Source organism: Anser anser, assembly GCF_964211835.1.
Source record: "Anser anser genome assembly, chromosome: 5".
Taxonomy (NCBI): Eukaryota; Metazoa; Chordata; class Aves; order Anseriformes; family Anatidae; genus Anser; species Anser anser.
Genome location: NC_139725.1, coordinates 8253529 through 8278156, shown reverse-complemented (window position 1 = coordinate 8278156; position 24628 = coordinate 8253529). Strand labels below are relative to the sequence as shown.

At 39.8% G+C, this 24628-nt stretch overlaps 1 protein-coding gene across 10 annotated transcripts in view; it reads right to left on the bottom strand.

Moving 5' to 3' along the window:
• LOC310900662 (uncharacterized protein) overlaps nucleotides 1-24628 on the bottom strand; it is a 111104-nt gene that overhangs the window by 84943 nt on the left and 1533 nt on the right. The window lies entirely within an intron of this gene.

Sequence of the window (24628 nt, the reverse complement as noted above, 5' to 3'; positions counted from 1 at the left end):
AGAAAAATATGTATAATACGGAAACAAACAAACAAACAAACAAAAAAAACAGGAAGAAAAGGCACTGGTAGCTGTGCTTGAGAGATGCTATTCTTGTCTTTCTTTTCCTTGTCCTGTTTAGAAAGATTCAACCTTGAAAGAATCCTGACATTGCCTATTGCTAGCTGGAGCCTCTTCATCTTAAAGTCAGAGAGAATTAGAATAATGTTTGCAAAAACCTGAGAATAAACCTAAAACAATCACCCAGCAAACAGGGTAAAAAGAAATTGTAAGCAAGTATTTGTATCAGTAAACTCGAAAAACATCATCTGCTGTCTTCACTTAATGTCAATAGTTACTGATGTCCACTCTAATAAATATCATCCCATAACTGGCTTTTCATCCCTCTCCATACATGCCACCCCACCCCCTCAACACACACACTGTTGCAATGTATGGGAAAAAGGAGCTCTGTAAGTAAATTCCAGGCTGGTATATTGGGAAACCTCAACAGATTTCCATAGAGTGCTAGCAATTTACATGGATAGCTCATTTGACCCATTAAAGAAGTTATTCTGGTCAATGAATTAGTTTGTTTATGAGTAAAAGGCAGTAGTAACTGTGAACGAAAGTGCTATTTGAATATTCCTTATTTACAAACTCTGTTTTAGCAAGACTTACACTGTAGATATATTTGATTAGAACTGATTCTGTGACACAACTTAGATACTCAGTAAATAACCTGTACTCAAATAACACATTTTACTAATAAATGGTAATACTGAATACTACCTCTGTTCATCCACCTCTTTCAAAAAAAACCACCACAACAAACACATAAATATACATACATTGTTGATATGCCTAAAGGCCAAGTGAATATACTTAGAGTTATTTGAAATAAGACAGTTGAATGCTGCTGAAATCTTACTGAAGTAGCTAGCAAAAGGCCTGAGGAACAGAACACAATAAGTGTTCAAAAACATCTCACAATGTAATAATCAATGTGTAATATGAGCTAGGGGTTAGTTAAATAAAATGTGAAAGCTGTATTAATGAACCCTTTCGCTGTCCAACACAGCATTTCATTTTCTTTCATAGGCTGCATAATGCAGGGCCTGGGAATAAATTATAGATGAAACCCCCATCATATGTTTATAAATACACTAACATTAGCATTTTACTTCCTCATAAATCTGCACCAAACATTCAGGCGCAAGATAGAAAGCCCTGTAAAACAATGATATATTCTCTGCTTGCAAGACTTGCCTAGTGGCCCATTCATTTCTACCGCTGTTCTTCAAACATTACTTTCTTCGCTCATGCCCCCTCATTTAAAATCCATTTTAATTTAAAGATGTTCGATGCAGTCCTAGTGGTACATTTACTCATCCTGGTTATACATCATGGAGCAGGGAAAAGAAAATTGTTTAATCTAGAGATACGGTTCACTGTGGTCACCACTGAACAGTGGAGTAATTACCAGATCAGCTCCGCTAAAAATGCACTCAGGGTGTTCTGTGACCTATCATCTTCTAATCTGCATAGTGAAGTATAGCTTCATAACTATAAATTGCTGACTTAATTAAAACCAGGACCTTTCTGTCATTTAATTACAGGGAGAAAGGTTATTGCTTAAATGCAATTTTCCAAATGTGATTTCTTAACAGTTATTAACTGCTTCACCATCATTTATTGTTTCAGATTTTTCAATTTGAAAATAGTCCCTGTGACAGAAGTAATGACTTCATGAAAAACTCAATCTAGATGGAGCTGAGCAGACCCATTTGTTTCTCGTAAGTGGAGCAGATAGAAAACTTGAAAATGTCACAGGAGGATCCTGTGATTGCTCCACTTTACAGGAGTAATTAAAAACCAAGAGGTTGTATTAAAGGTGAAGAGAAGAGGTTTATGACAATTTTGAGGTTTTTCCCCCTTACCAAAATATTGTGCTTGCATTTTCAGCTCTATTCAAAGAGGTACAGATTAATAATTGTTGATTTATCCCAGTCCAAAACACAATATCAGTACCTATACACTAAAAAGAGCCAGTTAGAAGCTTCCAGGTTTTCTATTAATCTGCCAATAACCACCTTCCTTTGAAGAAAAATAAGTTCCATATATTTTCCCTCTGCATGTAAAGCTTTTCACTTCCAATAACAGTTGTTTCTGTGAAGTGCAGAAGTGTATTTTAACTTAAATTTGAACAGCAGCTCATGGTCTAAAACAGACCGTCTCCTCCAGGAATGGACTTGATTCTACCAAACCACTTCTGCACAAATCTGACTCCAGTAAGAGAATAATCAGCATCAAGAACTCCCCTGCAGAGTACTGCATGAAACACTATTTGAAGGACAAACCTGGCCATTATAATTTGGAAGAACAGCTAAAGTCTGAAAGGACTCTTGCAGGGCACTGCAATTCCAACGCAAGGCCAAAAAAATAAAAAAATAAAAAAAAAATGGAGGGGTGGTGGAAAAAGCATATGCTTACTGTTGCCAGGACAACAATTTCTTGCTCCCAATAAGAACATTTTCAATCTGATTTTTCCTTGCATCCCATTCTGTGCCATTAACAGTCCTTCCAAAGTGTGTGTGAATGTTACAAGCAAGAGGTTTTGCAGACCAAGGGAAGCTTTGTTGTCCAAGAATTACACACAGAGATAAAAAGTTTTCTACCAGGCAGTCACATATTTCTTTGGTCTTGTAGTGAGGCTCCTACATTTACATAAAGCTTCACTTACATCACTGATTGGGGCTTTAATGCATCTGAGTAGCTAGTACTGACCATGGAAGGCTGCACTAGATATCCATATATTTTAAACAGCTTTGTGTTCCCATAAGGACATCATAGTCTTCAGTTCATCAGTCCTCCAACACCCTCAATAGTGAGGGGAGATCTGCCAACTCCTAGTCATTGGTGAGGAGCAGGAGGAGAGAGGCAACATCACTGTGGCCTTGAACCTCCAGCTCCTGGGTCAGAGTTCTGAGCCTCTTTTTTCCTCAGCAAACAAGTCACGAGAATTCATTTTATGACCACTTTTCTTTTGTATTCAGTGGCATATGAACTAATTGTGAGAGTTTGAAACTTAGGGGAAACTATTAGTTTGTTTAGCAGTTAAACTCTGCAGAGCAGTTTTCTGCAGATATTCACTGTACACATGCTGCTGGCTGTACCACATAAGCCATGTGGCAACGTCTCCTCTCCCTGCAGTAACAGCTGAGTATTGCCCATTCAGAATTTGTTCTGGATTTACTATTAACATAACACCCAAAATATTTTCAAACCATGTGTTACATCTGTTCCAAATTGTGTTACTAAACGGAACACAAATTTTTTGCTTTTATATATATATACGTTATTGTGAGGAAAATCATGTTTTCAGTTAGTCACCCAACATATGTGGTGTTGATTTTGTTCCTTGACTGGTAGGCTTGCATAACTTAGCAATGGAATCAAAACTGTAAACAGACAACATATGTGCATGTACGATGTGCAGTTTGCTTTCAGCTAATGATCAAGCACTCTGGGTTTCCGTTTGCCCTTGGCAAATATCTGTACTAGCATAGCTTGAATCCTTACATATTTACACTCAGTGCTGGCAGGGGAGTGGCAGTGTGGCACAGGAAATAGCAAGGGAACACGAATTATCTATTTTAGGACTCTCTGGGGATGGCCCCTGCTAGAATAAAAACTACAGAGAAGGAAAAGGCAAGAAAGAGAGACAAATGGAAGAGCTTGGAGGAAAATGGGAAAGATAAAATGCAGCCATTGTAGATGAAGAATTTGGAAAGGGATGGTGGGTAACAGCCACGTTCCCTGGAATGAAAATGCAGCAGCTCTGAGCCGACAGCAGTAGGCATAGATTGTCTTGACAAGGACTCAAAATCTGCAGTACCCTGTCAGGCCAAAGCAACATTTTAGTGATATATATTGTGGTTACCTGTTTATTTAGAAAGCAGTGCTATTGCCAGGTTCCTGGAATTATATCATAGGTGTAAAAAATTAAATTATTTTTGTGACCTTTTCACTACCCTGAAGAAAGCCTCCTTTCTTGTTGAGAGATCTGTCAGAGTGCAGAATTATCTCTTGCAGAAAACAATGCACCTCTCATCCCCATATAAAATGAAGCTAGAAATTACACTAGTGATGTGCACTAATCCTGTGCGATGGAGGACTTTTGTAACAATTTTCCAGTCTCGGTTCTACCCTCGGAATGCTTCTGTTTCATTCCCCAAAGCCTGTAGCTGCTCTGCAGATCGAGGAAGGAAAGCCAGTGCCTGACACTGCAGACTTCCTCTTGAATCATGACCAGTGGAAGTTGCAGAAGAGCCTCTTGCTGCAACAACTATACCAGGTGTGTTTTCATAAAGCCCTTATATTTGCATAGGACCAGACCTAGGGAACAGACATCCTCTAAAAGAGCCTAAAGTGCACTTGTAGACTATAGACTTGTAGTCTATAGTGTTTGTCTCCAACCCTTCTCAAATACTTCTCTAGTTTGGGTGCCATTGTAGATGGGACTAATCCGACAGTCAGAGACCAATTTCCTAATAGCAGAGGACAGGTCCCCTCTACAGAAGAGAGCATCTTCCAGACTTTTATCTTCCCCCAGTTTAACTGAAATTCATAAAGAAGTGAATTTAATAAATTCCAGGTAGCACTTTCCATTTTGCATTGCAGCCAGTGAGATTCACAAAGCAACAGGACAGCTACCACAGTTCAAAGGCTAGAGAAAGTACACTGAGAAGAGGAACAGTTATTTTACAAATATTTGAGGACTAAATTCAAGTGAACCTTCTGTCATCAAAGCCACTTCTCAACACCTAACACATTCTCATAGGTTTCAGTGAAGTAAATACTATTTTAGTGAATTCCAAAATACTAACGGATGCCCATAGGTCAGTTAAATTCATCCTTTACCCTTGGATATGCTGGGACCAGTTACCTGCTCTGAGGCACATTTCTTGTGCTCACCCATTCAGAAATATGCAACGCTGCTTCACAAACAGAATTGGCTTGATCATGTGAAACAAGACCTGCTTTCAGTGGGGTCTGCCCAAGTGTGTGCTTACAAATCTGCATGGTGCGCTGTCTTATGAGCTTTACATGTTTCCCTACAAGTTACAAAAACACATACTTTCAGAGAAGCAACACATGGATTGCAAACTACACAATTATACCAGGACATAATGGCCATGCAGGTTAATAGCCTGAAAATATAGAATGTGCCTTTTTTGTAATTCCCTATGGTTTGTTCATTTGATTAATTGAGCCCATTCAATTTCCATTTAAGAAGTCTGTAGCTCTAGCTATTTTTGTCTGTGAGACTCAGCTCAGAGATTTCAGAAGCTTAACATTCTAGCTGCATGTCACTGCCACCATTGTCTCTTGTCACAATTCTAATTCTATGTTCTGATAATAAAATTTCATTAGTGTCTGCACATCCTTTGCCTTACCTTTGAAGTACTGTCTTGTGCTGAAACGATTAGCAGTACTTTACGTCATATCACTTGACTGTTTGACAGCCATTGTGAGTGAGCTAAACGGAGAGAAATTAAAATTTCTGACAATTTCCATTACATCTAAATTGCTGAGAAATTAAGGGATATTTACTTTTACAAATATTAAAGGTTGTTTAAAATGTAAACTGACTTCATTTTATTAGTAGATTTCACAATGTGCTAATTCAAAATGACTCCATGGCCTTATGTGAATAAATTACCAACTCATTTTCCAAAAGCGAAGGACATTTCCTCCAGGCTGCTTTTTGACTGTTTGTGTCAGTAGATAAAGAAAACAAAAAAACTTATGAATATTTCAGAACAGAAGAGATTCCTTGGTGTCTGTATTCCTTGTTTCATTTCAACAGAATAATGAGGTTTATTCCTGAATGATATGTTTTTTTAACAACCTGAAAAAAAGCATGCCATGAAGCACTGACTTACCATATGATGACAATTTGTCTTGGAAGAGGTCCTCCATATATATGTCTTGACCCTTGCTAGTCCAGACAATCACAGCCTACACGTTCAGTCATACAATGATTGGGACTCATAGTCAAACTAGTTTAGGTTTTTCTATTCCCTTTCGCCTCTGTACTCTGCTTTCAGAAATATGTACATGCATATGTACATATGAGGACTTTTGCAAAGTAGTAGTTTTGTTTTCTCTAAATGATACGGCCTTTCCCCCTGAAATCTCCAGCTAGCTTTCCAGGTCTTGCTGTAGGCCACCAAGTTGGACTGCCTATGCTGTGACTTCAGGTCACAAGACTGTAGGTTTATATGTCTGGTTTCAGTTTCTTTCATGATTTGGTGTTTCCTCAATACAAAGTGGCCCTTATCATTGCAGCCTGAAAAGACTTCAAACACTTCAGCAAAAGAGATCATAAGAAGCTTAGCACACCTGCATGGTGTACTCAGCACACCCATTTCAGACACAAATATATCGCTGACCTCTGGTTTGTTTTTAACCACACAGAGCTGCAACTCTTCTCTTCAGCTGATTTAAAAACCGACTTAGGACAGCTGCATACAGTTTTTTAGGTTACAGGTTGGGAATGAGTGTTGTTAACAGGCAGGACTTTCTGCATCTCAGCTGAAGTATTACAGGGAGACCAGGCTCCGCTACACATTTTGGATTGCAGCCAAGAAAATCTGGTCATGTCTCCTCTACTCTGAAACCTTTCCTTTCATTCCCCCAGACCCTCTTCCACACTAGCTTTCTTTCCAGACTCCTGAATCTCCAGTCCATCATTTATTAGGTTTTCTATCTTGAACTCTTACCGAGGTTTTCTTAGTGTCTAATCAAAGCTTTCTTCACAAGCCTTTTTTAAAGGTTTCTGCACAAGGCCCAAAGACAAACACGGCTCCTAAATGTCCTAATTCTTTGCCTTGTAGGTACCTCTTTTATAGACTCCATTGTAGGCAGCATTCACATGATCATTCTAGGATGAAACCCCGAATGGCTGTTCATAGTGTGCTGGCATGTTGAATGCAGCTTATTCCATGAAGTCTGGCACCCATAAAATGGGTATAATAGTTACCCACCACATAGGATGTTGTAAGGCTTAATTTATTACAGCTGTAAAGCGTTTGAGACCCTTAGAAGAAGGGTGTTACGAAAACATAAAGCGCTATTGCCATAAAACATTTGTCTGGCTGAAAGCTCTCTTATAACAGTGGTCTGCTTGAAAAACAAAGAGGGATGTAGGGAATCAGAGTGTCTTGCCAGGCATTTTCCATTAAGAAAAAAAAAGTACTGCTTTAATTTATTTGGTGTCAGCATACATATTCTAATACTTTAGGTGATGAAGAAGTAGGAAAAGTAGAGAGCATGTCTATTGCATAAAGCATCTGTGAATAAAAGATTACCAGGACATGGAAAAGCATACAAGCTATTTCTCATTGTCAGCTAAGCGCATTTACCAGGAGAAACAGATATGCAAATATAGAACTTTAAAACTTTAAGTCCTTCAGATTAAGGCTAATCATTATGAATAATGCAAATTGTGTGAGAAATACTGAGAGAAGATGTGGCAAAGGAGAAAGATTACAATACTCTTGATGACTTGTTTGTGGGGAAGTGTTTTGTTTTGTTCAGATTTTTGAGAAGCAAGAATCACGGGAGGAAATGCAACCATGTTCATGGCTGCCACCAAAGCTCAGTGTATTTGAAATTCTTTTTTACATGCATTGCTGAATCAGGACTCTAGCACATGAAATATACTTTGATCTTGACAGTGGTTCAAGTCTTTCCCTTAAAGTCAAAAACCTTTTTTTTTTTTTTTGCTTTGATGCACCATCAAGCTCATGCACGTTCTTTGTCAAAATATATCAATATAATAGGATTATAATAAATAGTTCTTTTAACAGTTCATTTAGGATTCCCAAATGATGAGGTTTGCAAAATGCAAAGAAAAATCACACAGATTTTTTTAAGCAAACAAACTGTAACAACCCCTGAATTAATACCACCGCTGAAAGAAAATTAAATCTAAGATAAGTTTATGTGATCTAAAAGCTTTGGGGCAGCACACTGCAATATGCTAAAGACAGACTTATACCACACGCTACATTTAGGACTCAAATCACATACAATTGCCACATTTCAAATGTTCTTCTACTCCTTAAAATAGATACATACTTAACAGATGCTGACAAATGGCCAGTCTGCAAAGGGGTAAAGAAAGATTTTTTCTTGCTCGTATCTGATTTTCTTTTGCATTATATGTCACGTCCAGCTTCTACTCACATGCTACTGAGTCAAAAATAGAGCTATCCCATTTGAAATGTTGATGCATGTTATTTTTGATCTGCCCAGAAGACAACGCAGCATGTGACAGCACACATTTCTTATAAGATTTTCACTGAGTTCACTAAAAATCCCCATATAGGTGCTCATAACTTGGGCTCTACATTTAGATTCCAGGAATCAGGGGTTATAAGTCTCAAAAGGACCTTTGAGACCCTGGGCTACCCTCCAGCAAAACAAACACCAAAATATTCCTCCAGCAAATTGTGAAGATTCAGAGGAACATCTCAACTTCCAGGAATATACTTAGATCAAACTTCCAAACCTCTTCCAACAATACAAAAAGAGAAATAAAACTGGCAGGTGCATCTTTTGCAATGTCCTGTAACATAAAAATCATCAGTCACTTAATTGAAGTGATTGGAAGTCAAGAAGATAATCTAAATATATATGGCTGTTCTATGAAGTCTGCTACATTGTAGCTGGATTCCCAAAACGTTTGATATGAAGCCTGTAATAACATCTAAAACCAAATAGCACAAAAGGAGCTTTACTTTAAACGTGTAACTGCAAGGATAGCTTAGGTGACATTAGGTCACACTGCGTTGACCAGCTAGCTGCACAGTAACTTGTCTGTGTTTGTGTTTTCCCTTCCAGCAATAAGGTGTTGCCTACCCGTTGTCACCAGTTTTACAGTGTCATTTCTGCATTTGCTTCATGTAGACTGAGGCAGGAGTCTAACAAAATCCCACTCTAATTGACTTTAGTCTTGGAAATTTCTGTCTTAACAGAATGGTCTCACTGATTGCATAGTAGTAAATGGAAGATTGTCACTTGTTTTTAAAGTGCTTGCTTTTTACAGCAAAGAGCATGAAGTGCACCAGCAACGTTAACCTTCCGGAAACACACAATATTTAAATTACACTGCTCAGAGCACAGTAATTGAGCCAAACAGACGTAAGTTCATATCCACTGAGCTTTCAACGTGGCAAATGCTGCCATCAATCCTTCTGAAGTGCCCTAAGGATGGTTCATATGCCCAGAATGTTGTGTATTTTTCGCCAGTTCTAGTAGTGAATTGAATAAACTGATTGCTCCCTTACAAACTTTACCTCACCCATGTACTCTGGGCATGTTCAGAGTGCTGGCTAACTCAGATCTTTCTTATATGCTCAGTAATATCCTAAGTAAAGAATAAAGCACCTCTGTATAATTTCTTTGCTCTGTTCTTGAATGAGTAGCACACTGACAGGAGCCTGTGCAAAGACAAGATCATGCATCTGTTAAACTGCTATAAAAAATCTATCTTTAAATAGTTTATGAAGATTTGTCACTTTTTCACAAGTATTTTAAAAAATGATTAATTGATCACTCTGGAGTCCCCTATTTGTTTATGACCTGTACCTAATGTCAGAAACTTTCCATGGACTCTTAGGATGCTTATAGCTTTCTGAGGTCCAGATTCCTGTTCATCAGTCATTACTTCATAATTTGGAAACAGAGGCCCATTATTTGCAGATAGAGACCCATTATTTACAAACGGAGACCCATTGCTAAAGATGACTGATTTGCTAACAGAATTCCTCAAGAAAAATATACATTCATTCTTCTTTTAACTTCCCAAACATCTGAATCTACTTTGCACTCACATATGAATATTACAGACACCAGAACACTTAGTTGCCACACAGATGTCATCACCAGATGTCTCAGCCTGGGTGCTGTTGGATTCCAAGATAAATTAGTACTAATAGTCCTAGAAAGGGAAGGACTGCCACATCTGAACAGTAAAGCAAGGGCACATCCTTACTTGTTACATGCCACTGCAATGACTCTCACATCAGAGGTACCCACAGAGAAAATTTACTCTAAAGAAAACAAACAAGGCAAACTCCATCTCTTTCATATCTTGCAGAGAAACATAATATATATCTAAAATATCTATGGTGATATTTCAAAAGGAATCAAGAAAAGCAGCAGCTACATTGTTGTCTCCTTTACTTTGTACATCATGCATTGTGTTTCTGGAATCACTGCAATTTTTGACAGTCATGACATTTTAAGTTCTTGTAGGGCAAGGTGTAACCTCTACGGAGAGCAAGCACATGGTATATGAACCACTGTCATGCCTCCCTCATCTTCAAAGCAAGACATATTCACCCCTTCTGAGAATATCAAAAGTGCTGTGCTCTCCCTGCTGGGTTACACAGGCACAAAACAGATGAAGCAGAGACAGAAGCGAACACATTTGCTCATCTAAGAAATCCAAAGAGCCTCTTAAAAATTAAGGTCTAAACTATCTTTTGAGGGAAACTGTCTTATACTTCTGAATAAAATAAGCATCTTTGCTACCTGTTAAGAATCTGTCATTAAGCATTTTTGGTTTTCTTAGCTTTTAAAATCTTGCTTCACTGACTAACTCAATTCTCAATATGCAGAAAGTGAGCAGATGCTCAACACTGCATACTAGCTGTCCTATCAGTCTATCAATATGATACGCAAAGGCTTAATAACATTTTTTTTAAGTTTTGTAAGCCCATGTGTAAAACATGCTGTGTCACAAAGAGTTTCACGATATCAATTGAAACCAGTTTTTACAGCTTTTTGCACTCAGAATATATCTCAGAAGCAATGTCCATTTCATACCAAAACTTGAATTCTGTTTACTTTAGTAACATATCAAATTAACTATCCTGAGCCTCCACACTACCCCAAACTAAATAACATCTTTTCTCTCCACTCCTATCTGTATGTATCGTATCCTATAAGCAGGCATAACAACACATACATTCATATACATTCATGCACTCTCAACTTCACATTTCTAAAGGATGAGCCTAAGGAACCTTCACAGATAAAATGTTTGGAATCTCATCCTAGACACAATTTTTGCTGTTTTGAGTTCCTCTCTAATCCCAAATTCAATGTGAAGTGTCACACTATAGGCTAGCGCGCTGTTCTAAAATAAAGTACTTTAGAAGGTGATGACTATTGTAACCACATTTTTTTTTTCCTAGGGGAAGAAAAACTGATGGGCTAGACCCTGATTCAGCAACAATATATGCTCATGTTGATCAAAATAGGACTATTTGTGAAAACATGAATGATCTGAAGTATCTTGCAGAATTTGTCCCTAGAAGATATAAATCATATAAAGAAAAGAAAGCCTTTAGACTTGAAAGTCTTTTTCTTCTCTGAAAGCACCCTGATTTCATATGAATTCTCCTGTGTAAATAAGTCTTATTCCTGATTATTGTACTCATCCCATACTTGTAAAAGCCGTGGTTCAATTTAAGAAAAAGTCTCTTAATACATCATTTAACAGCCTATCCTTTTTACAAGTATTGGTCAATAAAAGTCTCATACCGATTTTCTTTCATATTCTAGGCTGTTAATGGTGTTCTCAATTCTAAAGGGAAAAAACCAAACAGACAAACAACTATATAGAATCACTCAGATTACTTTAAAAACATCTCAGAACCCTAATTACACCTTCACCTTTGTACCTTTTTCTCATTCAGATTCACAGAGAGCTCTTGAAATCAAATGCTATTAAAAGCAAGAGATCCTGATTATTATTATCAAGCACTTCCACTGTGTGTAAATTTACACAGTGCTTTACAAGCAGAGATAAGATATACTTCCTACCCCAAAGAGCTTAGAATCAACATAAGATATGACAAACACAAGGACCACAAAGAATGTGGTTTAAGGGGGAGAATGCAAAGATAGCAGAGTGTGGTAAAAGATCAGGTAATCTAAAGTAACCCACATAATCAGGCTGCGTTAAAGGACAAAGCCGCTTCTTTCCTATCCAACAGCAGGTGGGGCTACTGCAGTACCAACCTTTGCTAGGGGATGGATGCGATCTGCATCGGCGCTTCAGCCTTACAGGGGCCTCAGAAATGGGAAACTGGCTTTTCAGACTCAGAAGTGAAAAAGTCTCAAATTCAAAAACCCAATATACATAGCTGTTGGCCTCTGCAAGGTTTACTGAAACTCCAGAGTGCTTTTATGAGTGTGACTAAACTACAGATTCAAAAAGATCCAGGCCATGGACTCCTCCCAAACTTGAATCGCCTCTTCAGAGGCAAAGCTCCACTGGTTTCTGATATAAAGTCACCCTACAACAGGTGAAGAGAACACCTGAATGCCTCTTAAACGTCAGTACCTCTTGTGTAGAACATATACTGCAGATCAAAACTAGCTATTTATAATACAAGGGTCAGCTTCACATGCAGTTTGTTCACATTAACTTATCCAAGTTAACAGCGTGTAGAAATGGTGTTCAAAAGTCACCCTTCTCAGATCTGGATGCAAGAAAAAGTCTTGAAGAAAAACTGTTAGCCTAAAGAGTGAAAGTATTTTTGAGTCCAAAGGTCCGATTCTGTGGGACTGAACGGGAGGGAAGCTGAGCACTTTTTTAGGAAAGCAAATGGGCACAGAAAGGTGGTATTGGGCTTAGCATCCCCCAAAATGCCTACAAGGATGATAAATACAAGTTCTAGACTCCACCAAGCAGGCACAGTTCAGAGAGAGGTACTGGGGCTGCAGAGCCACCTGTGCTCTCCCAGGTGTTCGGCTCAGCTCTGTGGACCTTCATTAGTCTGACAGCTTACATAAGCCATGCCACAGGGTAAAATACAAGAGCCCCAGGGATCAGCCTGTGACAGGTAACATCCGTATATCATTGTTTTGGGGGTTGAGGCCCGGTTTTCATGCTCTATTTCTACTACTTCTGAGTCAGCGGCACGTTGTTCTGCGGCATGATACAGTCTCACTCAGTGCGTGCTTCTTCAGTCAGGCGTGATGGGAGGGTATTAACAGAACTGGTCATCATTTTTGTGGCCAGAGCTCATACTTCCAGCACTAGAGTGGAAACATCACTTTACCCCCATTCCTCCACTGTTATGCCAGCCATAAAGTTGCCCTGTGCAGGAGCCAGTCTGCTCTTTGTTTTCCTCACTTTCCATCTCCAGTTTCTTGGCATTGACTCCACGTGCGCTGAGCACATGTCTGGATGAATATTTACACTGCTGTCACTATTTTCCATTAGCTAAGACAGGTACATCCTATCCACGGCAGCTTGGAACTCAGGACAAGCTGCAAAACCCACCCAAGAAGCAGAATAAACCCTGTGGCAGCCAGCTCGCTCATTGCTAAGTAACAATTGACTCACTGCACAATAGTTAACAGCTATCTCAGACTATCCCTGCAAGCAGCGGTTGCTGCAGTGTCAACATACCTTGAGGTATGTACACAAGGTCTCTAGAGACTTTATAACTTGGTTGCTAGCCAGTGCTGCTGCATCCTCACTGCTACTGTTACTTCTGCCACTTAAATTAAGACAGGCCAACATGCTACAATCACACCTTCATTTTGCTGAGCAGACCTATGGAGATAAAGACAGTCTCCAATCAAAAGAGAGTCCCTGATCACAGTGAGGGACAAATACATAAAAGACAGGCCAAACTGTAATTTTTCTAGTGAACATAATAATTCCACTCTTCGAAGAGCAGCACGCAGAACCAAAAGACACTAAACCAAGTACAGGGCTGGCCATGACTCAGACACCACTGAGGGAGTTTCTAACAAATGCACAGCATGCGGCCCAGGTTCCTTTCCAGCCAGCCAGAGCAGGACAGCAAGGGGGTATGGGGAACAGGAGCAATAAGGGGGCTTTGGTGGCAAGGTAAGGACTCTCGTGACTGTTTTTCTATTGAGTGATACTACTTTTTTTTTTTTTTTTTTTTGGGTGGTCCTTTGGGAACCAAGGAGTTGGTCTCGATGATCCCTGTGGGTCCCTTCCAACTCAGATATTCTATGATTCTATGATACCTTCCCATCACCTCTGGGATGCCCCTTTGTGTAGGGCCACACACGTTCCCTGATGACCACAGTGTCTGGGCTGTGAGACACAGCAGGGTTTCCCACTCTTGTAGAAAGAAATGAGCAGGTAGAAGCACAAGGGATAGCCAAATGAGGAAACAAGCAGTTGGAGTCACCTTCAGAGGCAAAACAGGCAAAAAAAAGCCCTGCTCTTTACCCAGCAATTTTTGCACTCCCTGTAAAACGCCTTGCTCCAGCAGAGGCACCCCACAGGGAAAGGAGGAACAAGTTGCTGTCTGAATGATGGTAAGTGCTGGAGGCAGAGCCTCAGATTTGCATACACACTCCTCTGGCTGGTCACCACCGGGCCATGGTCATGATTACATCTGCTGTATCGGCAATGTTGACAGCACGGCTTTCCTCTACTCTAAGCCCACACCACAGGCATACTTACATGGCTGGCATCACAACCTAAACCAACTGGCTAGCTCTGCTTAGCCCTGAGGTCTGAGGGTAAGGCTCACAGCATCTGAAGCAAGGTGCCTGTATGGGGCATACGTTCCAAGGAGTCTCCCTGGAAGACAAACTTCCCAGTGCTACAGTACAGCAAATGTACCCCCTTCCAACACACACCTGTTTTCCCACTGACCTCTATTACACTAGCACTGAAAAGAAGCCTTTGAAATCAAAGGGCCTGATTCTGCCCCAAATCCATTTTTATACCAGACCAATTTCTTCAGCAGGCTTAGTCAAAGCAGTGACTGTGTGGAAATTACTCTGATGTCGAGTGCTAAAATGCAATAATGTACCACTCCAGAACATGCATAGAAATGACCACTTTGCTGGTTGTTTTGTACTAAAAGCAGCAACCTAATCATCGGAGTGCAGCTGAACAGGCTGTTTGTACCCTCAGCACAGCCCAGCAGCTCTTACACGTTGTGATTTGAAATCTGCAATTCACATTTCTCACAGGAAGCCAAGACCCAGTGGCACAGAGGAACTCCCTCACTTTTGTCAGATGAATGCGTGCAGAGAAGCCCAATTATACCACCCAGAATACCGTCCAGTGCTTAGTTGCTGTGGCAGTCAAGGCTGCAATAGCCAAAAAACAGAACTCGTGGGCCGCTCTCTCCATCTAGCTTGGATATTACTCTTTAGCTGTGCTGGACTGCAAGGACCCTTATCCACAGACAAATACATAGCACTCCTGCCTCAGGACAGTCCTAACTCCTTTGGGCCATTGCTCCAACACAGGAATCCCAGAAGAAGCCTTTTTGCAAAGGGCCTTTCTTCCTTCTCATCATGTGTACCTTGAAGCAGTAGAGAAAAATGTCACAGTCAAAACCTGGCCTTTTGCGAAGAAGTCTGGATTTGCCAATGCAGCAGCTCTCTTCCCTCAGGCACTTTGTCCAGTTCCTCTACCTCTCTCCTCTGGAGTTGCCAGGACAGGGTAGAGATTGCTGCCATTTATCTGCTGGGGAAATCCCTGCTGTGAAGGGTGAGCTGTGGTTTGAGAATTGGCATAGCCAGCATCTGGACATTTCCTTGCTGCGGTTGCCCTCACAGGGAAAAGTTGACTTTGGCTACAGCACTGTGTATTCTGGCTAACCCAGCTGGCAGAGAGATCCCCAGGGACTCCTGTCAGTGCAAACCAGAGCAGCCTGAGGCCACACTCCAATACTCAGGGGGAAGGCTGGGGCAGAGACACCAAGTCCAGGACAGAGCCCAGGCTTCATAGCCCCCATAAAAGCCTGAGCCAGCTCACAGTAAGGTTGGTGCCAAGCCTCCTGTACGAAATGGAATCCAGCTTGTTCAGAACAGCATCTTCTGTATCACTGCCAAACCCCACAGAATCTCAGGTCCGGTGTTATTCACTCTGCTGGTGGCCGTACACATTTATGGGGTTTGTTGTTGAGGCTCTGCCATTTACAGCTTTGTTCATTCAAGAAAGTCAAGTTGGCTTAAGCTTATTGTGTTAATAGATCTAAATATGGACATAAAGAACTTGAGCATACATAAGCACAATGAATATGAGTTTCTCATTCATTCCGGCATGGTACCTGGTAAATTGCCAGTGCAGTCCTTTCAGCTTACTAACATCTTTAGACTTTGCCTCACAAAGATTACGTTCCCCACTCAGCAATTCAACCTCCTTCTAATACTTTTAAAACAGAGGAAAGGCCAAGACCCCTAGAGAAGATGCCAAAGATCGAATGGATGGCCCTGAAAGCAGATGAACTGCAACAGCTAGTAGAACAAACATCCCATGCCAACTGTGGTGCTCTAAAGCAAAGGAAGTACAGTTTCAATTCTGGCACCCGCATAAGCCAAACACTTATGCACAGAATGCAGATCACTGCAAGGCAACAGTGAATATCTACTTGGAAAGGATCTTTGTTGCTTGGAGCTTTTTCAGGCTTTCTTGACCCTATGGTTTCTCTTACAATTCCTTCACCCTTCTGGTCATTTTGGAAAAATAAATGTGCTGAGGCTCAGGCTCTCACACTTACTGAACCCCAGAATGGACTTTAATTCCCCTCTGAACCACACTAAGCACACATCAGGAACCAAGAGCATTTGCAAGGCTGAAATCTCAGCATCGAGCATTATTTAAATTTGTAGGGCTATTTAATGTTCATCACACACTTGATCCTAACAGTGCAAGTGATTTTCTATCAGAGTATTTTTTTTCCCATTTTAACAAGGAATACTGCCCCTCCAAATATAAGCAGTGCTTGTTATTTTGAGGCAGTGAGGCAAAGCATAGAGCACATAGACCACATTTGGCTTGCTTAGCAGATGTCTACAGATCACTTGATGTTAATTTCAACATAAAAGCTATTATATTTCTGGCCTTGCCCTATTAGTTGTTAAATAATTATTTATGCTTGGCAGATAAATTCTAGGAACCTTGAATAAAGCCCATCAACCCTACTAAACTAAACATATTTGACACAATGGTTTTCACTCACAGAAGACCCTAGACGTAACGTTTGTTGCGTACATGATTCCATTTCACAGCCTAAAAGGTAATCCCATATTTATATTTAAACGTAAACTGCATATACTATGCATTCCAACATTACTTCACAGGCAGGGAATTAGCTTGTCTGGTTCACTGACATTTACAACTGTGTGCTATAGCTAGTTTCAGTTCATAACCCGGTTTATTTAAATAATCTCCTAGTGACCACACAATATATTAACAGTAGTTAATATGTTTTTCTATTGATGCTTTGGCACTATCTATCCAGTTTGCTATACCTGTGATCAGTTACAAACTGGCATGCTGTTTTGATGGCTACAAAACAAAACAAAAATTGGAAATGTAGACTTACCTGAATTAATACATTTAAGGAACTAAACTTTCTTATACGAATACTGTTTATATACACTCAAAACTGCAATTGTTGTGATTTCTGTTTGAATTGTAAATTCTAAACTGCCAATCCATAACAGAACTCGGAAAAGGTACTGAATGTGTGGCCCTGTATAAGACTTTCAACCAAGTCTTTGGACATTTTTATTGTTGTCTAAAGAAATTTGGTTGATGTGTTGTACTCTGTAAGCATCCTATAGTATAATTACACTTTTGTATCCTTAATAGACAAACCAGAATTTAAAGATTTGGAAAAATAAAGACTTTAAATATTTTACTGAGGATAACTCTATTATATTTCTGTTTCATCTGTCTCGTTAAAAGAGCACAACTTCTCCATTATCACAGTAATGTACATTATGTCTGCATTTAAGGCTGCATGCAGTTTACAAGTTGTGTGATAAACCTAAATAAAAATTAGCGATCCAGAAAGAATAAAAGGAATTCATATTGCTTACAGCATACTGCACTTCCTGTCCTAAAAGATGCAGAATTACTTTGCACTGTTGAGAATTAAACCAAGGTCACTGAAGTTACTAAAATGCCTTCAGCTGATTTAAGTGGACATTGGACAGACTCTTTTTGCAGTTGGTGTGCCTCTACTCCAAGGTAGCTTAATTGTGCTGTACTTAAAAAAAAAAAAATAAAAAAAAAAATCTAAGCCTGAAGGCAGCTTCCTGCTCCAATTTCCAAGCCAGCCCCATCCTTCTTCTCCCAGGAAGTCAGGCTGTCTACTCAGGGCTGAGTGTTCACATTTCTTCCCACTTACACCCCAAACCACAGAGATGGGAGCCTGCAGCACCTCAGCCATAGCTCTTTGCAACATTTGTTACAGCTGTTTGCTTGAGAACTTCAAGCCATTTTGTCAGGCCTTAGTATCTGTCAACATGAGAACATTAATCCAAGCAGGGAAATCATGGCTATGTCTGAAGTTTAAGAGGTGGGAAACACCAACTGCTTGGAGGGACCAGGAGGCAGCCACAGGAACATGCGGCACACCACCACAGCTGTTTGGAGTTGTACCAGCATTTCAGAAACCTCTAGAGGAGTGATGGAGGAATCCACAGACGTTTAAGGAGGTGAACTCTTATCAGGGCTTCTTGATGCCATCTCTCCCCTGGCGTAACAGACACAAAATGGACAGTCTTAACCTGAAGTTTGCCATTTAATGATACCCTAAGAAACAGCTAGGGAAGCTGAGTTTCCCTGTTCCCCTGGATACCTGCACTCCAGGCTGGACTCCAGCTAGAGCCTGTATGCATCTCTCAGTCCTGTGATGAGCACCATCTACACTTGACCTTTGCACAAGGAGATTTTAACCCTGAGCTAAGAATGGTCAACAGATGAGAGCTCTGGATTTTGTTTCACAACTGCAGGTTGTGGCCAAAAGTAGGCTTTATTGTAGGGTTGGTTTTACAATTGCTATTAATGACGAGCCAATTTCTCTCCCTTGATGCCTGCTGCATGTGATAATGCAATGTTTCCTTGAACATCATGTCATAAACTAGCAAAGGTGAGCAACTGGTGAGGCGGAAAAAGTGAGAAGAGACAGTAAATAAAATCACGCACATTGAATATTATTTATTAAACATACATACTTTTTTGACATGTGATTTTGATGTTATTATTTCCTTTGCCTTCTGATAAAAGATACCCACTTGCTAAATACAAACTGTACAGCTGGCCAATATAGCGCTTTTTCATATACCAGCAGGTTCCCTTAGTTATACTAGCTAGAAACAAAAACAAATGGGGAGACTACACAGCGCAGAGAGGAAGGCAAAACCATTGCTAGAGTGGGGAACCATTAAACCTAATGTTAATCCCACATGTGGCATTAACCAGGCAAATCTCCCATGCACACCTTTTTCCCCCATGTTAGAATAATGCTGCAGCTCTGACGGAAGCTTTGCAATGTCAGCAATTTCCATGCTAAACTTTAAGATCTTAACTGAATTATCTGTGCTACTATGCATTTCTTGAACAACTGACACCATTTATCAGACATTCCTAGGTTACTTGCTGCCTTTTCATTTTTAATTCAGTGTTAATAATACCTCACTCTGTGAATAAAAATAATAAATCAAAACTAGAGGCATATGCATTAATAACAAGACAGCACAGAAACAACAAACTATGCCAGTCCTGATTCCCACTGTCCCCTGAATTTAGGAAGAGGTCAGTTCCTGATTGAAGGAGTCATCCTAGCCATGGAAAGCAGAGGACTAGATAATTATAATCAAGTGTTTTGTCTGGCTGTGATACTGGTCGAATAACCTGGCCTATACACAGTGTTTCAGGATGTTTGGCACAATTGATATTAGTAATTTTATTCTGAAGAGAGAGAGCATTTAACTAGGCAGAACCTCATTCCAGCTATCCCTATAATTCCCAGGCATCTACTATTCCCTTTGATGTGATACGGAGTATAAGGAGAGCCCATCTTCAGGCAGTCACATGCTGAATATAGAAATGACAAAGAAATGTCCACTTTATGTAAAGTAGGCAGACAGGCAAAAACTCAAGCAGACAATTAGGCTCAACAGTTTCTGTCAGATGGTACAAAGCCTGAGTTTATATATTTCTTTGTGGTGCTGCTTGTTTTCACTAGGTAGGCATCCTAGCAGATTTAAAAACAAATAAGCAAACAAAACCAAACAAACCCAAATATAACCAACCAACCAACAAACAAAAAAACACACAAAGCAACTCCATTGCAAGTCAGGGATCTTTGTAGCCCCAAGCACTGTTTCTAAATTTAACAACGAACTGGATTACCTGGACTTGGGTATCTTTCAGATTCCGCTGTCACCAATAGTTATTCTGGACAGGCTGGCACAGCTGAACAGTGCTATCCGTGCTAACGATAGCCAAAGTATTGAATTACTAATTCACAGAAGAATAAGAGGGAAAAAGATTAAACTTTACAGTCTGGGATTTGTAGACAGACTTGTAAGAGTGGCAAACATCCCTGTACAGACACCAGGGGATACAGAATGACAGTGCTTAAAATCTCCAATTAACACTCCGAACATCTACTACCTCTATCACAAAAATGAAGTTGTTCAGTGGCTTCAATATTTTTTTTTCCCACTCCTCAACATGCTTCTGTTTGAGACCTTGTTTTTATGACGAAGACAATTCAATGCTGGCCTAGTGAATTGTTCAGCTCACTTTAGGAATATTTTCCTTACACATTGGGATCTGACTACATACTCCAGCTGCCTGCACAGTCTTTCTGACTCTGCAAATCTCCATTCTCTTTAATCAAGGTATTTCCTGGTTTAATGGCTGGAGCAGTTCAGCTTTCAGTAATCAGTAGCTTCGGCACAGATTGTAGGACTAACACCCACATTCCCAGTATTTAACCACAAAGCCAAAAGTTCAGCAAGAATTTCATTCTGCATCAGAAAAGCTAAACTTCTACTTAACCAATTTTCATTCCTTCTTTCTTTTAAAATGATTTTAATAAAAGATTCCAGCCACCTTTAGGGTACAAAAGGACTTGCATAAATGCAGATTAGCACTTCGAAAGATTTTTTTGTTTCTCTTGCTTGTGACCAAACAAGGGATAACTGTTACCAGCTATTTCCTCTCTGCTGTTTCTTCATTGCAGTGACAATGCACTACCCCTGATAAGTATTCAGCCACAGCATGTCTGCTCTGAAAAACAAAGCTGCTCTCCCATCTCCTCTGTAAATGATTTGAGGAGGTTTACACCTCAGTCTAAACATCTGTGGTTACAATCCCACCCCCACATACTCACACTCCATGTTTACAAATGCAAGAACTTGGGTTTAAGCACATCGCGGCCCTGCAGTGTATCCAAGTCTCTAGACTTTTATGCCCTACATACACGGTGGAATTTCCACCCTGCATACAAAATTATTCATGACAGAAACATTGAAGGACCACCCTCCCCCTCCCTCTGCGTGAATACCAATGAGAAAAATAGCGAGAGGTTTTCTTTTCCTTCCGATCACAGGGAGGAAAGGAAATTTAAAAACAACATGTCTGGGGGAGGGGAGAGTCGCTGCAAAATGTTGAAGACCAGGGGTGTGAGTACATACTTGTATTAACATCTTCCATCCCTGGAGCTGCAGTAATTTGCATGACATTATCTACCTGGGATGTTGCTATGGTTATCACCATACATAAGTAATTACCAGGGCAAATTGCACATACAGCGCACAGATTCATGCTGTCAGAAGCAAAGGATCTTTTTATACACTTGAAAATGTAAATGTTTGAAAAAACACTAATCACACAGATTCCTGATAAGAGGAAAAATTTCAAGACTGTTCCCAGATGATCTAAAATGGTTGTTAACCATGCTTATTGGCAATGGCACCTTAAGGACCAACTCAGACCATGCCCAAGCGAGCCAGACACTGCACAGACACAGTAGAAGATCAACAGAAACAGTAAAAACAGTAGGAACAGTATCCGGTAGTAGTAGTAACGGTAGTAACAACCAGAAATTAATCAGTAGAAATACTAGAAAATCCTCATCCAAATTGTTTACACTGCAATTAGATGAGACAGGTAACGAACAAGAGAAGTAGGGTTATCACACAGAACAAACAAGGTTGTCAACATCATGGTACTGGCATGACTATTTTGGGTGTATTATGTCAAGTAACTTGAGTTAGGCAAGCTAGGCACCAACAGACGAAAAAAAGAGAAAGAGAAGGGAGTGATGTAGACTACACCAATGCAAAAAAAAAAAAAAAAGTAAGGGGATGTGGTGGTGTGATGAAGAAGGTCTGAACTAACAGCTGGTCATGACAGCCCAAAGGAAGTCTAATCAAAGTGGTTCTCTGAAAGTTCCCCCAGTTCCCCTCCTGCAATATTTCCACTGTCATTTGCAGGCTGGTATCTCATTTTTCTCTGATTTCCTAAACTCTAGCTTCCCACGTGGACTGAGACAAATTTTACAGGCCACCTAGAGTTGTACATTCCAAACCAAAGAGAGCAACTGGTACCTAACAGAATTTGGCTGAAAGTCCAAATGCAGGTTATCTAATTCTAGATCACCCAAAATAAATTAAACATAAACTTATTCTGAAATGCTGCTGCAATTACATCTCCAATAAAATATAGCACCACTGTATACAAACAGCTTGAACTGCAGTCTATTGGTGTCAATGAACAGTTTTCAACAGCTTTGATGAATGTGTTCTGTGCCCTAAGGAAAATACGAGGTTTTAAAAAATAGTGTTACTGCTATGATCTGAGTTCAGGCAAAGCATCTTAGGCTAACTGCAATGTAAAATATGAATCACAAAATAAATTTCTATAATTTAATCTAAGGTGACTTACATCACTGACTCATATCTATCTAAACCAATCGTATGTTCTATGTACAGAGGAATACTACGATTTAGTTATTCTGAATTTACAGAGAGTAGTAGAGTTGATGAGAAAAAAATGCTGTATTTTAATTTCCTAACTTCTCAGAAAAATAAGTTCTTCTTCTGCATACCTTTGAAAATACACTTCTTACAGACATGTATCATTACCTTGTATTAATATCAGCAGAATTATCATCAAAGATCACCATTCTCCCTAACTGAGCTACAGAATATGTTTTTCAGTGCTGAAGCAGGCCCTGCTTCTGGACCTAGCCTTTCACAGTTCTCACTGGGAAACTGGGCAGTCTTATCACACTAACCCCGACAGTGACGCTACTTCACTGCACTCACCCACAGTAAATTAGGCTCACTTGTGTTTCAGCTTTCAGTCCCAGCATACCAACACTCTTTGCTACTGAAAGCACAAGAACAGGTATTAGCCAGCAACCAGTCAGGTTGCCACCATCCCTTTGGGGTCATTTACATCGCCCCAGGAAAGGCACAATTAGTGATGTCCAGAAATACCGACTAAAGATGTAAGTGTACCCTTATTAGGGTAAATGCAGACTGAAGAAATAATAGGATATGGAACAAGCCATCTTTGGTTTGATCTGGGTAACTGGACTCACATGACAGGCATAGTGTAGCTCTGAGTATACTTCATACAGAATAGTTTGTTGACTGTGAATATATCAGTGAAAGAAAAAGTAAATATGTGAAGAGTGAAATGCAAGATGGAAACAGTGAGATAAATATTGTTAGATTCAGGGGAAAAATGTTATAAACAGTAAGCAAAGCTCTTTGATTTGCACTGTTTTCCAGCCCATAAAACCCTAATATCTGCCAGCATTTCATTAAAAGCTTATAAACTACCCAGCATGCCTACTGCTGCATAAATGTATTGCTAAAAAACATTGTCAATGTTGCAGACCTGGTATTCTGCAATGTATCAAAGAAACCTTATGTGTATAAAACTCAGACACATTACCTAAATAAATGTGGATTATGAAAATAGCACCTTAAACGCTAAACCTAATTAATGCTGATCACTCAGTAGCAGTAGGTTTCTCTCAGCAGAGATGTTCATAGTAACACTATTAAAACAGAAAATACCAGTATCACAGGGAAAAAAAAATCAATTTTTTAAGAAGCAAGTTTTGTGGTTAAAGAACGTAAGGGAAAACTTCTATCATTTTGTGAATTGAATAATATGAGTAGAAGGCATGACTTTTCAGAGATGATTGAGAATTTAAGGTGTTTGATGAGGTCACGATAGCCCAAGAGCAAAATCTGTGAACATTAAACTGAGTGGTACAAAAATCTAGCAACACTGAAACTGACTGGATCAACAATCGCTTTGACTGAACATAAAGTCTATTTCTCAGCATTAAAATCGAAGACTAGACTTCAGCCCTTTAAGAACAAGTAATTGCAATGCCTTTCCTTTTCCACAAAAAGTCATATTGGATCAATCAAGTTTTCATTGTTATTACCAATGGTCCCAAACCAAGTCTGAGGAGGATCAGAACATTCATGATTTCCTGTCTTTCATAAGATCACGCATTTCAGAGCCCAGACATGAATCCAAACACAGGGCAAAATTAAAATGGTCCAATGGCCTGAACCCAAATCCCCAAGGCAAACCCGCCTGATGCCTGGAGGCTTTTAAATGAATGACCACATACATAGCTCATTCCGCATTGCCACTGCTGTAGCTCTTCTCACAGAAGTAGCTCCAAATTGTTCTGACAAACAGAACATACGAATTCATTTCTCTCCTCCCTCAAATAACTTCACATACCCCTACAAAGATCAAACATCAATCTACAAT